The sequence below is a fragment of the Stenella coeruleoalba genome, assembly GCF_951394435.1.
Source record: "Stenella coeruleoalba genome assembly, chromosome: 17".
Classification (NCBI taxonomy): domain Eukaryota; kingdom Metazoa; phylum Chordata; class Mammalia; order Artiodactyla; family Delphinidae; genus Stenella; species Stenella coeruleoalba.
Window position 1 is genome coordinate 79,138,988 of NC_137163.1, and position 17,070 is coordinate 79,156,057.

Below are 17,070 nucleotides of genomic sequence, written 5' to 3' on the forward strand. Positions count from 1 at the left end.
TATTTCTGGAGGGAAGCAATTATTCCAATTCTACACATATATTTATATAACCAAGGTCCTCTTCAGACATATTTCTGAGGATTTTTCTCCTCATTTCTGAGAGCATTTATAGAATATCAATAATAGCGCAATTTATTTGTATTAATTGACATCTAATATTTAATTATATTTTTAGATCCTTCTGGATGTTATTATCTTTGTTCAAATAGTTAAAGGTCTATAAAGGAACATAACATAGTGCCTCAGGGAAACTTAAAAGCATTATAGCAAGTTCTCTGGTGAAGAAAGCATTTAACTGCTAAGTTATTTATTTATTTATTTATTTATTTTTAACATCTTTATTGGAGTATAATTGCTTTACAATGGTGTGTTAGTTTCTGCTTTATAACAAAGTGAATCAGCTATACATATACATATGTCCCCATATCTCTTCCCTCTTGCATCTCCCTCCCTCCCACCCTCCCTGTCCCACCCCTCTAGGTGGTCACAAAGCACCGAGCTGATCTCCCTGTGCTATGCGGCTGCTTCCCACTAGCTACCTGTTTTTCGTTTGGTAGTGTATATATGTCCATGCCACTCTCTCACTTCGTCCCAGCTTATCCTTCCCCCTCCGCATATGCTCAAGTCCATTCTCTAGTAGGTCTGCGAGTTTATTCCTGTCTTGCCCCTAGGTTCTTCATGACCATTTTTGTTTTTGTTTTTTAGATTCCATATATATATGTTAGCATACGGTATTTATTTTTCTCTTTCTGACTTACTTCACTCTGTATGACAGACTCTCGGTCCATCCACCTCACTACAAATGACTCAATTTCGTTTCTTTTTATGGCTAATATTCCATTGTATATACGTGCCACATCTTCTTTATCCATCCATCTGTTGATGGACCCTTAGGTTGCTTCCATGTCCTGGCTATTGTAAATAGAGCTGCAATGAACATTGCGGTACATGACTCTTTTTGAATTATGGTTTTCTCAAGGTATATGCCCAGTAGTGGAATTGCTGTAGTTCTATTTTTAGTTTTTTAAGGAACCTCCATGCTGTTCTCCACAGTGGCTGTATCAATTTACATTCCCACCAACAGTGCAAGAGGGTTCCCTTTTCTCCACCCCTCTCCAGCATTTATTGTTTGTAGATTTTTTGATGATGGCCATTTTGACTGGTGTGAGATGTTATCTCATTGTAGTTTTGATTTGCATTTCTCTAATGATTAATGATGTTGAGCATTCTTTCATGTGTTTGTTGGCAATCTGTATATCTTCTTTGGAGAAATGTCTATTTAGGTCTTCTGCCCATTTTTGGATTGGGTTGTTTGTTTTTTTTTGATATTGAGCTGTGTGAGCTGCTTGTAAATTTTGGAGATTAATCCTTTGTCAGTTGCTTCATTTGCAAATAGTTTCTCCCATTCTGAGGGTTGTCTTTTTGTCTTGTTTATGTTTTCCTTTGCTGTGCAAAAGCTTTCAAGTTTCATTAGGTCCCATTTGTTTATTTTTATTTCCATTTCTCTAGGAGGTGGGTCAAAAAGGATCTTGCTGTGATTTACGGTCATAGAGTGTTCTGCCTATGTTTTCTCTAAGAGTTTGATAGTGTCTGGCCTTACATTTAGGTCTTTAATCCATTTTGAGTTTATTTTATTTATTTTTAAAATTCTGATTTATATCCTTCTGCTATTTATTAAACTGTTAATTGTTAGAGCAGTTCATACCCACTTGCAGTTTGTATAAAACAATATCATTTATTTTAATTTCTTTGCCCTCAGTCTATTTATTTCTTATCTTCTTTATATCTGTTCTCCTTCCTGATGTAGAAATAATATTATAATAATGAAAATATAATATAAGATAGAAGAAAAGCGTGACTAAACATGACCTTTTCATAAAACATTAAGACAGATTTTATTTGAAGGCAAAACTTTCTACAATAATTAATGTATGAATCTATAGATTTCTTTTCTCTTTTTTCTTCCTCTTCCCAATGCTCAAGCTCCTTTCAGTAAACCACTTATTTAATAGAAAACGTTTTTTCATGTCTGCCCTGCTCAAAGTGCTCAAAATAATGAATGATCAAGTCTCTCTCACTGAAGTTACTGAGTTATGAGCAGGAAAAGCTAGAGCCCTAAAATGAGAAAAGTTAAGTTAATTCAACAAGGGAGCCGTCAGACCGAGGTGGCTTTAGTGCCTCAGCAGCCTACATAAGCAAACCGAAACCTCAGCCCGAGATGCGTCACGGTTAAGAAATCAAAACCTAAGGATAACCAATCAGGAACAGCCATAGGCTTTTCCAAGCAAGGCAACGGCTTATACAGCTGATCTCATCGTTTCCTCACTCCACGTTTGCTGCTTCTCTCCCAGCCCCTGTGGGTGGAGGGCTCCTAACCACTTCAGGTTTGGTGCTGCCCGAACGGAATCAATTTTCTGATCGTATAAATCCTCACAATATTTAATATGACTCGGTTCGTCTTTTAACAGAGTAGCAAATAGAATATCCCTCCTTGAAGTTGCCAAGTTACTCCCCAATGCGACTAGTAAGCTCACACCACACTCATCTGCTCCTGTCCTCAACCTCATGTAAATAGTTCTAAGTACACTGGCATGGACACACGCGCGCGCACACACACACACACACACACACGCGCGCGCGCGCAGTATTACAGGTTTCGTGCTGGACGACGCCCATCCTAGATCTGAACAAGGACATGACCTTGTATTACACAGAAACATTCTTAAATTTGATGTTTGTCTGCAATCATTTAAATGACACTGTGGGCTGCTAAAGATCAATGAGAAAACAGAATTCTGAAGAAAATCGTAAACAATGTTAACACACTAGGAGGGAGGTAACGTTTTACTAAATATCTGTAAATACTCTTTAAATGATTAGACCATTTCCCTGAAATAGGTGGGATCTGACCCTGTTCTGACATAAAGTTCTTATGGAATTTAGATTTTTCAAGAATCTGATTAAAAAATACCTGACCCAGATTCAATGTATTCTGGATGCACAAGTGTGATTCCGAAGGTTAATCTCGCAGTGTGACGTGGGTCTCCAGGGTGCTGTGGTGACTTTCCCCTACCTTCTGGCACTGGTGAATGTGTTGGGTGGCCATGACATTATTCATCAGACCATAGGAGACCAGGGTATTGCACTGTCACCATCCATCACTCTAAACCCTTTTTCATGTTTTCAAATAACTAAGTTTATTGTTCCTCAGTATCTCGCTATCACTACTGAATTTTCTCCATCCTCCAGCTTCCAGTGCTACCCCTTGTTACTTTTATTCTTTTAAATGCGGTAGAGTGAGGAGAGAGGGACTGCTTGGATTCAAAATTACAGCGGCATGCGTTTACAAAGGCAGAAACGCTGAGCCAGCAAAAGCATCTTAGATTCTGCACACACACAACGGCTCCGAGGATGAGCAGCGGCAGTAAGTAGAGATAAGACAGGCTCCCCCACAAAGATGCTGAGGAGATCACAGCCACGATCCTGGTGGAGGGAACTGTCATTAACACCTTCAAAAATGGTGACTGTCATGATTAGAAACCCTGCAAGAGTCTTAACTTTCTAGGAGTGGGTCCTCTTGTTTGACCAGGAGGGTTGGCAATGTCAAGGCTAGGTGATGGCTTTAGACTGTGTGCTTTCTGAAGACCCCGAAAATAACTTTACCTTCTGACTAGTCTGAAATCTGCTGGTCTAAACTCCAAAATTATTAGAGCTGAAAACATTTTCAAAGTTATGCAACGAAAGAGATGCCCCCACAAATAAACATTTCTGTGTTATTTCTCACACTTTGCTGATTGTTGCTCTGCTCCTTGAACAGCTGCTGTGTCTGCAGCTGTCTGAATCCTGGGGGCACCTCTAAGGTCTCTCGGAATACTTCCTATATCAGACTCCTGCACTGTACTGAATTCTCTTTATCTTTCTTACTTATGTGGTTTTAAGTGGTTTAAATTAATTGATTCCTTCCTATCTAATTGGCTCAAAGAGAGAGGTCCAGAGTGAATAACTCAAACAAATAGGATCAGAAGCAGCATTGAGAACTTTAGATGAGACGCCAGCCCTGGCCAACACCTAGGATGACACCTCGAGAACACCCTGCAGAGGGCCCAGCAGGCTGCGCTCAGATTCCTGACCCACAGACACTTGGAGACAATAAATAAAAGTTATTGTAAGACGTTAAGTTTGTGCTAATTTAATGCACAGCAACTGGTAACTAAAACAAAGTCCAAAAATAAAATTATAGATGAATTTTGCTGCCATGACAGCAGACAAAACTTTCTGTTAATAAGAGGGTTATATAAATTAATAAAGAAACTCAAGTCAAAGATACACATACACTTAGATTTCTTTGTCTTTGCATGCTGAATCCAATTTTTTCTAAAATCTAAACTAAAATGTATCCACTTTGGTACACCATCTTTCATATCTTGAAGAACTTATCACATTGGAATCTGATGCACATTTTATAAATAAATAATATTTTAAAGTCAAAAGCATCGTTTTTCACCGTTGAAAACAAATAAGATTTTCTTTTTAATCACATAAATAATAGTCACGACACAGCTTTTGGTTCATTACTTCAATTCATGCAACGAATTTAACATTAAAAGGTCTGCAATGAAACATTTTAAGGGCAAGAGTAAAAGTAGAACATAATGAGGGGATTCTCTAAAAATAGACTTTAATTAAACATATTGTCAAAATTTAAAACAACAAGTTGGTCACTGGTACCCTTTCTTTGCTGAGAGATTCTAACACATTTTGGCTCATGGAGTGAAATATGTTTCCACCTCAACATAAACTATAGGTATGTCTTCTAACTCCTTGGTGTACAGTGGATACTTGTAACCATTCGTAATTAGGGCAGTGGCTGGAAATGAAGTTTCTAGTGGTTATTCTAAAGTGGCATACTTTGTTATGCTTTATAATCCTCTTAAGCCATTTCTAGATTTAATTAAATGTAGAATGCATCAAATTTCATTTGAAAGCGAATCTTGTTCATTTGCAGGGCTGGGGTCTGTTCACAATAATGTCGTATAAGCTTTTCTTAGCCTTTCATTCGTGCCACCTTGTTCATCTTTAAATCATCAAATGAATACCAGGTGTAAAGCGATTAGTAGAGGGCCTCCATAAAAGATACTCATTAAATTGTAATAATTCCTATATCTTGTTACCAAGGACAACACTAAACCCTTATCTTATGGATTCAACTCTTAGAGTTTTGTGACGTACTTTATCAAGAGGATAACTACCCCTTTGTGAAAACAGCACTGAAACCAGAATAGCTATTTTAAATAAATTATACTGATGTATGTTTCTACCAAGGAATTTGTATCTTTGTATTAATATAGGAAGATAGAGTACTCAAAGGCTTTAACGAGGTACCTAAAATAATGTAAGCATCCTGGTTGCATCTGAGAAGAAATTAAGCTTTCGAATGACAAAAGGTGAATCTAAGCCACAAGGAAAGTCGTCTAAGTAGAATCACATTTTCGTGTTTTTTCCAATGTTAAAAATGAAGCTTTGCTTTGAAATTAATACACAATACTATAGACTGTGCCCAAATACTACAGTCATTGCTTACTTTACCTGTTTATAGGTATTTGAAATATCATACAGATTTAGCTCTTTTGTTAATATGATAAATAAAGCAAATGAGCACACTGTAAGAGAAAGGCATGATTAACTTTGTATTTTTCGAATTTATTTGTATTCTCAAAAATAATCCTATGCCTATGCCTGTAGGCTTGCCACCTTAATTCTCAGGGAAAGTGTGATTAGGATGTCACAGTGGATTGGGGCTAAGCTCCTTATTGTACAGGTGCAATAACTGAGGCCTAAAGAACAGGAGTCCATTTCCCAAGCAGAGAACAGGAGAGCTGAGCCAGAGGTCCCCACCTCCCAGGCCAGTAGAGTCTGAGGACAACAAACTGCTTCCGGTTTTGTTCTTAAAAAAAACAAACAAAACTAATCAGACACACAAACCTTTCCTTGCCATTTTCTGCTCTGCTCAGAGTGAGTGCCAGGCAGCCCGGCACTCTCGCCAGGACATCCATGGCCGGCCTGGGCCGCCCGCTCTCAGCTATCCGGCCACACGTAGCCGTGTCCATGGTCTCAGACTCCGCGGGGTCTGGTAAGCACTGGGAGGTAAGTGGGCGCAGCGGGATGTGGAGACCCCGCCCTTTACTGTCCTGTCATCATATACGAATTTATTGAAGACAAACATTTAACAGTAATTGGTGTCACTGGTCTCATCTCCAGAATGGGTTCCCCTCATAGTTCTGTGTTAAACGCATGGGGTTTTCAAAACAATTTGCAGTTAATTAACCAAAGACAGCAAAGTAAGTGATTTGCCAAACTCTTTCAAATTGCACTCTGGGGAATGAACTGAATAATGGCCCATTCACCTGGCGCATGGGAACAACCAGGGCCAAGAACTCGAGGTTTCAAGATTAATAAAAATTTGCAAAGCGTTGCTCTCCCTTGTCTTACAATGTTGATTCTGATGAAACAAACTGAGACTAAATACCATTTTTAGAGTAGAATTTTGGTCTTCTTACCATCACCAAACAGTTATATTTAATGCAGGCAGTTTGACACCTCTCTGAGCCTTTTGTTTCTTGGAAAATCACAGCCTAATATTAAAAAAAACAGCCTAATGTTTTTGACAAAAGTCCCATAAACCTGCCAGCTTTAAAAAAGAATGAGTATTTGTGACATATGGCAAGACAGATGAAAACAGAAAACTCTGCACTGGTAAAATCTGGAAAAAGAGAAAAAAATAACAAGCTGCTTCTCTAGGAAGTACTCTAACCCAGCATGGCCTGTGGGCAACGAAAGGCCATTTGTAATGTAATCGCACTATTCCACCTCAGCCCAATTCACTCACATTATCTTGTCGCTCCACCTTTTTCCTACAGACACTCTGGCCACCTTGCTTCCTCTACTGCAGAGGCGAACAGGTGGCAGCCCCTCACTTGGCCCGGGATGCTGACTTGCTAACAGCTCTTGCCCCAAAGGACCAGCCTGATGATCTGTGACATGGGCAGCCTCTGCCATCTGTGTTAACATGCTTACACGTCTGCAAAAGGGTGCAGAAGATTTACTGAAAGAATACACCTTTAAAATAAAGACACTGGCAAATGTTAGGGAAAAAATAAGAGAACCTGCTGTGACCATACCTTTCTGAGGTTTTCAAACAGAAAAGAACATCCATTTGAATTATGACGTATTACTTAGGTATAGTCAAGTCTTTATGTCTTTCCTCAAGAGAAACAGTTCCACTGGCGCTATGCATTTCCAACAGACTGGGAACAGGCATCCCCCGACTGATGCTACCAAAGTTGTCAACAGCAACTTAAATCAGTACGTACTTAATTTTCATTGCACACAACAATTGTCCCTTAATTTAGTAGTGCAGGTTGGTTGCTTCAGCAGCCATCTGAGTTTGTGACACAGAAATATATCCTTTGGAGAGAATCCAAAATATCCCTTTATTTTTTAATGTGACACACTGAATAAAAATCAATCTGAATTGCAATTTGAGGAGCAGAAAACATGAAACATGAGTTTTACTAGTTTTGTTCTGACTGACCTCCTCAGTCATAAAGCACAGTTAACAGCTGAATTTTGCACGACACACACCATCTTATGCAGTGAAATATAAAACTGTTCCAGGAAGCAGCAGAAGCAGAAAGCACGTCCTTCCCCTGTAAAGACCCAGTTACAAATCACTGGACTGCGGGCTTCCCAGAGGCACATTTATATCTTAACCATATCCAGGGTGTGTAGCGGGTACTCAGTACACGCTTGTTGAGTTGATGAACGGATGTCTGAAAGCTGTCAAACAACTGTTACGGATAATTTAATCTTAAAAATAGAAAATGCTCATAACGTAACCAAATGCTGCCCATTGTTCACAAAATAATCCTCACTCAAATGTTCTCTAGAGGAGAATCAGCCTACATTAGAACTTAACTCAGGAAAGAATTTACAATTAAGAGTCAAAGAACCTCAGTTCTTAGGTCTGCTACTGACATTAATTTGAACTCTTTTCTCTTTTTATTTTAATGCTTTTTTGTAAAGGTACTATATTTTGTGCGTAGAATATTCAATATTCATACTAAAATTGAATCTCCCCTGAAATGTACTGAGTGTTCGGTTCCACTGTGTAAATGTCACACGCAGGAGTTCGGGCAGGGCCTTAGAGCACCTCGTAGCCTGGAGTGTGACTGCTGTCAGCTCCCCTTACCCACAGAACAAACTCAGGAAGAAGCAGACAGGATTCAGCTGACAAGCCGCAGCACGGTCAACTTATACCTTGCTTTGCAACGTGAGTCACCCGTCTCAGTTTCTAGCGGCTCTCACAGCGTGCTCCCTGCTTCAGCAGCACCCGGGAACTTTGAGAAATGCCAATTCTCAGGCTCCAGCTCACACTTACTGAATCAGAAACTCTGGGCCAGGGGCCCAGAAACCTGAGCTGTGACCAGCCATCCGGGTGATTCTAGCGTGTGCTCTATTTTGAGAAACACCGATCGATCTATGACATCGAAGGGTATTTTAGAAAACACAGTAAAGCCACAGGCTAACAGCGAGCAAGTATTTCCACTCTATTAATTTCACCCGTAAATCCGTCTTATCCGTGTTGGATTCAGTATGTTCCTCCCAAGTTTCTAGGGTCCAGGTGGGTGTAGACTGTCAACAGTCCCTTTCACAGTAAAGGACAGGTTGTTGTTTCCAGCCCCTCGTACTATTTCTGCTGGGCCGTCTTTGGGTTCTGGAATGAACATGTACCTAATGTGGGGAGAAAGCTGCTAGTGTTGAGTTGGACTCAGAAGCAGAGCAGCTCAGCACCGGCTCCAGGCGGTCCGGCTGGCTGCTCCGCCAGTGCCGCGTGATGGGACAGACCAGCCAGTGCTTGGAGCCCCGGCACAGACAGGGACGCTGTGTGCAGCGCCGTTCTTACAGATGAAATTGCGCATCATTTCCTTACCTTGAACATTTTAATACACATATTAGCAACCATATTAAAAAAGAAATAAAGTGTAAAAAACGAATAAGAAAGCTATTAACCATTGTCCATTGTACTAGCGTTATTTTCTTCTTTAAATACTCAAGATGGTGACTTGTTGAAGCAGTGATGTAAATACCAGTTCAGCGCAATCCAATTAAACACATAATAAGCATGCACACTGAGTAAACAGCGCCTTAACGCACCTGCTGAGTGCCCTCTGCCAGTCTGTGGAGGTGGAACAGGAAAATGCTATCCAGGTGGTGGCTCTTGGAGCTTTAGTTTGTGCAAAGGCGGATGATAGAATCATATCGAGATAACTAAAAGGACCAGGGGTCACATTTATGTTAAAGTCCATTAGGAAAATCAAACACAAGGATCAGGTTCAAAGAACCGGGCGCAATATCTCAGGGTTGCGAGGTGCAAAGAAATGGGTGTGGAGACTGGAGAAGGTATAGGGACATAGGTCTGAGGCAGGTTAAGTTCACTGGACACCTGGTCCAGGGTCGTCAGCGCCAGCAGCGTTAGCCCGGAGACCCAGGGCTCAGACATCAAATAACTAGGGCTGAACAAGGGCTATCAGAAATAAAGCAAAATGCAAGCCTTTCTCTCTAAGATTTCACACTCTGGTAGGGAAAACAGACAAACCTAATCTAAAATGTTATCATGCAAATGAATAGAAAAATGTACTTAATTAGGATTAGGACACCTGAAAACTTTGTGCAAGATGGTGGGATTTGTGTTTGGGTCTTGCATGGTAAGAAGGCGTTTAACAGAGGGAAGAGGATTCCCTTGAATAATTAGTACCACACAGAGTTCACAGCATTGAGGACAGATGAGATTTAGGATGAAACAAAACTAGATCCAGATAGCAACAATAAAGATAAACACCAGAAAATGGGTGAAATGAGAGGAAGAGTGGTGGTGACAGACTTTATGAACAACTGGAATCTCAAGAAGTCAGAAACGTCCAGTGGCATGGCTGCACTTTGCAGAGAAGCGGAGGACGACGTGGAATAAACACTGACAAAGTATGTACTATGACTTGAAGAGGCTCCGTACTGTGTCTGTTCATTTGTGCATTCACTTGTCTCGTTTTAAACTGCATTTTCCAATTTATTAGCTCCAAAACTTACATGTTAGGCAACCACCTACAATTTCTTTAAGGTTCTCAGCGTGTGTGTGTGTGTGTGTGTGTGTGTGTGTGTGTGTGTGTGTGGAAAGAGAGAGAGGAAGGAGGGGGCAGATGGAAAGGAGAAGAAACAAGAAATCTCACTCAGTTTCTCCCATGGCTTCTTAGACTCTCCCTCACAGAACCTGCATAAATTATAACCACTTAACTCTTCTGTTCTTAACTCTTTAATGTCAGTGTCCCCTACCAAGTATTGCTCATAATGTGTATTCGCCTGGGAGAGTGTTCATAAACTTTTATTTTGGAAGAAAACATCTCTACTTACTCCGAGAGGATATTTTGAAGTGTCTTGTAAATGTTTGGGTTCCTAATTTTACAAAGATACTATAAAAGTTTAATATTAAACATAAACAAAAAATGTCACAGCTGACGCCACCAGCTGCTGGCGAGGATACAGAACATCAGGCACTCCCCTCACTGTCGGCAGGAACTGGACGACAGCTTTACAGCTTCTTACAAAACTGTCTATATTCTTACCATGGATGCAGCTGTCGCACTAGCAGGTATTCAACCAAATGGTTCAAAAATGTATTAAACCTGCACCTGAATGTTTATAATAGCTTTCTTCATAATTTCCTTCTTAGGTGAGTGAATAAACAAACAGACGAAGGAATAAACGTACATCTATAGAGTGGCATATGACTCAGCTTAAAAAAATCACCTATCAAGCCACAAAAAGACATGATGAATCTTAAATACATATTGTTCAGTGAAAGAAGCCAGGTGAAAAGGCTTAAACACTGGACATTTGGGAAAAGGTAAAACTGCAGAAATGATTAGAAATCAGTGGTTTCCAGAAGGTTAGAAGGAGGAGAGCTGAGTAGGTGAAGCACAGGGAATATTTGCAGGTGGTGAAAGTCCTCCCTCTGATACTATAGTGGTGACTTCCTGGCACGGTGCATTTGTCAAATCCTGTGGAAGCTGGCAGCACAGAGGGAACTGTAATGCAGATTAAACCGGTGGCGGCTGCGCCGTTGGTGCCTGTGAGTGCACGGTGGTTCCCCCTCCCATGAAGCCAGCCCTGCCCCTGTTTCAAGGTCAGTGTTTGCCCAGTGAGCTTGGAGCCCTGCACTTCGGCTTGGTACCAGCATCTCTGAGTCTGCTCAGGAAACCAACAAGGCTGGACCAGCTGGACTTTGATGACTCCTGCTCTGTGGGAACGGCAGAGGCCATGCTACCGATGGGCCCTTGTACACAGCGGAGGGGAGCCCTCAGGGACATTAGGAGACAAGGCACCGACTGCAGCAGGGGCTTTATCACCTGGGCACAGGGTGGCCATCCCCAGGACTACTCCAGCCTGCAAGCAAGGAAGGCAGCTGCAGTGCAGAAAGTAGGAAGGCCGAGTGGAGGTGGGAAGTAGGAGAACTCGGTCCACACTCACAGGAGAGCATCACAGCCTCATCAGTTTGCTGCCACATTCCAGGGTTCCTCCAGTTCTGTCCTGCAGCTACGATACCACACTCAGCATTTAAAGTGATAACATGTATGAGACTTTATTTTAGAACTTTTTGTTATTTCCTTTATCACCAAAGGCATCTCACAGTGACCTGAAGACTTTCCTGTGAATCTTCTTCACAGCCAGACACAGATGCATAAACAGACTGTGTTTTAAGCCCTGAGAGGCTGCCAATAGGTCTTCAGCAGCCAGAATTATCCAACTTTCTCTTGACTGAATTTTCCAGATAAGGGAGAGATGGGATTATCAAGACTAAAGCAGCCTAGACTAAAATCTGTCCATTTAGGAAAGCAATGCCAGGAGCTTCCAGAAATCCACCCATACGGACTGGGAGCTGGAAAGGAGAGTAATCAGAGGAATTTACCCTAACATAGCAGACTTTTATCTATGGGAGGATGTCTTTGAAATACACAGAATGCAACTCCAGAAACACTGTCATCAACTTATTGATTTTTCTGAAATATTTATTGGGACCCTGTACATGTTGGCATGATAGTAGATGCTGGAGTCACAGAGAGAAACTAGAGTGTTTTCCTTCAAACTCTCATGGAAATAGCAATAAACGAAAACCGTAACGGAAGTCAGCATTCCTCATTTCCACCTCAGAGATCAGGGTCCCCAGACACCAGGGCTGGAGCCACAGCTCCCCCTGGCTGCAGAGTCATCAGATCCCCTTGTAAGCAAGACTGGTGGAGTGCAGATCAGAGTTATAAAGCATGAAGAAAGTTGCTTGAATATGAAGTCAGTCTTGGACTCAAGACTAAGCGTCTTTGCATTTGACAATTGTGTCATTTTTTCCATGATAGACAATACAGTCGGCACAACTAGAAGTAGAGATATTTTACTAGTGAAGCCAGTGGTTCTAACATCACAAATATGCCTGAAAGGACTGGGAATTTGAATAACAAGTCCGGAGGCAAATGCGCCAATGGAAGCTACTTCCTGTGAGCAGATGTGACATTTAACACAAAGAGGGGGCAGAGCAGGGACAGATGAATCCAAGTACAAGGTCAAAGGTCTCAAACATCTTCACAGCACAGAAAAGCAGCAATAGCTTCAAACTTACCAGTTCAGATATTACGTATTTGTATTATAATAACCTTGTTTGGGCAATTAGAAGGAAAATGCCCGGGAAGGCTGAGACCCCCTTAGCCTGGTGGGCAGGGCAACACGCGCCATCTGGAGGCAGGGGACCCAGCTGCAAGGGCGGCTCACACAGTGGCTGCCCAGTGTGCTCTTGTTCGTGGGGCTGTTTTCCATTCAGATGGGAAAAGCCAGTCTAGCTCTAAATGTGGACAAACACGTGGGAGGCACAAGTGAAATTCTACAGGTCAGGGCAGAGACTATAAGAAATCCATCAACAGTGCACGCTGAGACACGTGGTTTGTAAGTACTCCGTGTGAGAGCAGGCGATGCGGGTAGAGTGTGCGTTATAGACCAAGTGTAGCATTTGTCCTCCTCATTTATCCTCTCCTGTGATTGCAGAAGGTGTGTCGAGGCTAGGAATAGCCACCCTAAATGAAGTTCCATCACCCCCTTTACAACTGCCTTTGCCCCTCTCATCATTTATAACATCTGACCTGTCCTGGGCTGCAGTCGGGGTTTGCAGGGTACGACACTTTGAAATCCTGTAGAATGGGCTTTGCATAATGTGAAGTGAACGCATACAATACCTGATGTTGGGAAATTCTAAGTAGGTAATAAATAACATTCTCTGGCAGAGCAATAACTTTACTCACAATGACTTATTGAAAAGTAACGGTCTTACTTGAATTTCAGTGGAGTAATATTTTCCTTTTGCGGAGGTCACTTCTCTGGCAATCTCAACATTCTGGAGGGCAGTCTAGATGCAGAAAGCAAAAATAAAGGCCTGTGAGCATTCCAAAGAGAAAGAGTGAAATCTCTACACTGAAATTTACTCACTTTATCCATAAGGAACACACGCGTCCCATTCACACTTATATCACATATAATTTCACGACATTTTCTTGTCAGTTTCTCTCAAAGCCTTGTGAATCATCAAGAGGAGAGAGAAGAATACAACAAAGGAGGCAAAAATATGCAATGGGAAAAGACAGCCTCTTCAATAGATGGTATAGGGAAAACCAGACAGCTACATGCGAAAGCATCAAACTGGACTACTTTCCCACTCCATATACACAACTCAAAATGGATTAAAGACTTAAATGTAAGACCTGAAACCAAAAAATTTCAGAAGAAAACATAAGCATTATGTTCATAACATTAGTTATAAACATTAGTCTTGACATTAGTCAAACATTACTCTGACATTAGTCTTGGTAATATTTTTTGGATATGTGTCCTCAGGCAATGGAAACAAAAGCAAAAATAAACAGAACAGACCATATCAGGCTGAAAAGCTTTTGCACAATGAAAGAAACTAACAACAAAAGAAAAAGGCTGCCTACTGAATGGGAGAAGATATTTGCAAACGATATATTCAATAATGGGTTTATATCCAAAATATACAAGGAACTCATATAACTTAATATGGGTAAAAAAGCAACCAGTGTACAAAATGGGCAAAGAATCTGAACAGACATTTTTCCAAAGACATACAGATGGCCAACAGGCACATGAAAAGGTGCTCAGCAACACTGATCACCATGGAATGCAAATCAAAACCTCAATGAGATGTCACCTCACACCTGTCAGAATGACTAACAAATAGACAATAAAAATCAAAGAAACAAGAAATAACAAATCAAAAAGACAACAAATAACAAGTGTTGGTGAGGATGTGGGAAAAAAGGAACCCTAGTACACTACTGGTTGGAATGTAAATTGGTGCAGCCTCTATAGAAAACAGTATGGAGGGTCCTCAAAAAATTAAAAATATTCAGTCTAGGTATCAGAAGATCCAGCAAATTGACTTCTGGGTATTTTTCCAAAGAAAACAAAAACACTAATTAGAAAAGATATATTCACTCCTAGGTTCACTGAAGCATTATTAATAATGGCCAATATATGAAAGCAACGTAAGTGCCCATCAATGGATGGATACAGAAGCTGTGGTAGAGATATACAATGGAATCCTACTCAGCCACAGAAACGCCTGGAATCTTGCCATTTGCAGTTACAACATGGATGCACCTAGACAGTATTATGCTGATTGAAATTAGTCAGACAGAGAAAGACAAATGATATATGTCATTTATATGCGGAATCTAAAAAAAAAAAAAAACAACAAGCGAACAAAGATAACAAAACAGAAACAGAGTTACGTATACAAAGAACAAACAGGTGATTGCCAGAAGAGAGAGGCTAGAGGATGAGTGAAATAGGTGAGGGAGATTAAGAGGTGCAAACTTCCAGTTACCAGATGAGTCTCAGGGATGAATGTACCGTGTAGGGAATATAGTCAGTAATACTGTAATGGCTTTGTATGGTGACAGATGGCAACTAGGCTTATGCTGGTGGCCAATTGGTAATGTATAAAAATACTGAATCACTATGTTGTACACCTGAAACTAATATAATATTTTAAGTCAATTATATGTCAATGAAAATAATCCAAAATCCAAAAAAAGAAGCAATAAGGTAGTAACTATATCCCAAGTAGCTAATGTCATAAGATGAATTTCCGTAGAACAGATTTTAGGGAAATCGGCTTTAAAAGCAGCACAGAAGTATATTTGGTAAAATCTGCCCAAAACTGTGTCTGCCAGCGGTTGGCATTTAGATCTAGACTGCCAATGTTGCAGCCTTTAGAATTAGACTCCAAGTTTAAATCATTGATAATATTTAAGAGCATTCCTTGTGAGGAAAAGCCTATTGATTTGATGCCAAGAGGCGATTACTATTTTTAATGAGACATAGCTATTAGCTCAGTTTTATAATGCGGGAGAGGGGCTGGCCTCTGTAAATCAAGGCCTCAGCAACAGACTGCCGATTCTCAAGGCTGGAATGATGCTGCTGCCTCGGCCTCTTAATTTTTAATGATCCCATTTATGTTATCTGTCCTCTCATGAACCCAACTGTAGTTTGGAAAATAATACTTTAGTAAAGTGAGAGCCAGGTGAGATGTCGTACTGAATAGAGCAGTGATTCTCAGGGGAAGATCCAGGGAGGGACATGCAGCTGGTTGCACAGGAGTTGCTGGTATAGTTCAGCAAAGACACATCTGATTCACGAGATACATTCAGATTCTGAATCTGATTCAGATTTAAACAGAAACCTATAAATACGGCTATCTAGTAAACTTCCCGGAGAAAGCTGAACCTTGGCCAAGTCGGGAACCCTAAACTAGAGTATAAGCTCACGGGCTGCGGCGGGAATAATTCTGGAATAGCTCCTAGTTCCTGCCCTGGTGCACGCTGTGGATGACGCCCTCCCTGTGACTGTGGGCTGAGCTCGTGGCCTCGATGTATTGATATCTTACTCATGCGATGAGGTTCCATTAGATGACAGGGGTGAAGGGATTTTGCAGCTGTAATGTCCCCAGTCAATTAACTTTGAGTTAAGCAATCTGAGAAGGATTGTCCTAGGCGGCCAGTCTTGGTCAGGTAGGAACTCTCACAAAGGGTCAGAGATTCACACTCTTCTTCCGGCTTTGCAGAAGGGAGCTGCCTGGCTGGGAGATGCCCACACCCCCTATAAGCTCAGAGCAACCAGTGGCTGACACACACACAGGGAATGGGGAAACTAGTCCTACACACAGGGAAAGGGATTCTGCCAATGACTCAAACGCACTTGGAGAAAGACCCCAAGCTCAGGAGGATAACACAGCCTGGCTGATACTGTGATTGTAGTTCTTTTTTAACCTCTGAGTGTGTGGAAGTGAAAAATATTGTGACTACTCTATGGTTCGGTGCCACTGCCTTGGTTCACGCTAAGGCACTAGTTTTACTCGCCATTGCTCTTGCACCTGGTGCAAATGTGAACACAGTCCAACAGGGATATAAAAACTTAGTGTTATCATGAATATAGTTTTGACCTCTCAGACTTGCTAAGAGGGTCTCACTCCCCCTGACCCCAACACACACACAACGTCCTGTGGACACCACTTTGACAAATATCACTGAAGTGAATTCAGACAGAAATGAGCTTATAGTTAAGTAGAAGAGAAGAATCTTATATATGCTGCATATCAGAAAGTAATAAATGACATGGAAGTCCAAAGTGCTCTGGGAATCCAGGGGCAGGTGAAAGTATTTTCCTTTTAGTAGGACCCCAAGAAAGCATTCTTAGAGGAGCTAATGTTTTACAAATTTGGAGAAGCATAAGACCTAAAATGGTAAAACTCCTACAAGAAAATACAGGAAAAAAAGCTCCTTGAACTTGGTCATGGCAATGATTTTTGGATTTTTTGACACCAATAGCACAGGTAACAAAAGCAAAAATAAACAAGTGAACAAGCAGGGCTACATCAAACTAAAAAGCTTATGCACAGCG

At 41.1% G+C, this 17,070-nt stretch overlaps 1 protein-coding gene across 6 annotated transcripts in view; it reads right to left on the reverse strand.

The window, feature by feature from the left end:
- The window catches only part of SNTG1 (syntrophin gamma 1), a 462,794-nt gene that overhangs the window by 307,904 nt on the left and 137,820 nt on the right, over positions 1-17,070 (reverse strand). For 4 of the 6 annotated variants that reach the window (XM_079902222.1, XM_079902221.1, XM_079902227.1 and 1 more), the window contains exon 2: positions 13,424-13,498. The exons of the other annotated variants lie outside the window; for them this stretch is intronic. The gene's annotated coding sequence lies outside the window, so the exon portion shown is untranslated. The remainder of the gene's footprint in view (positions 1-13,423; positions 13,499-17,070) is intronic. 6 annotated transcript variants of the gene reach the window in all.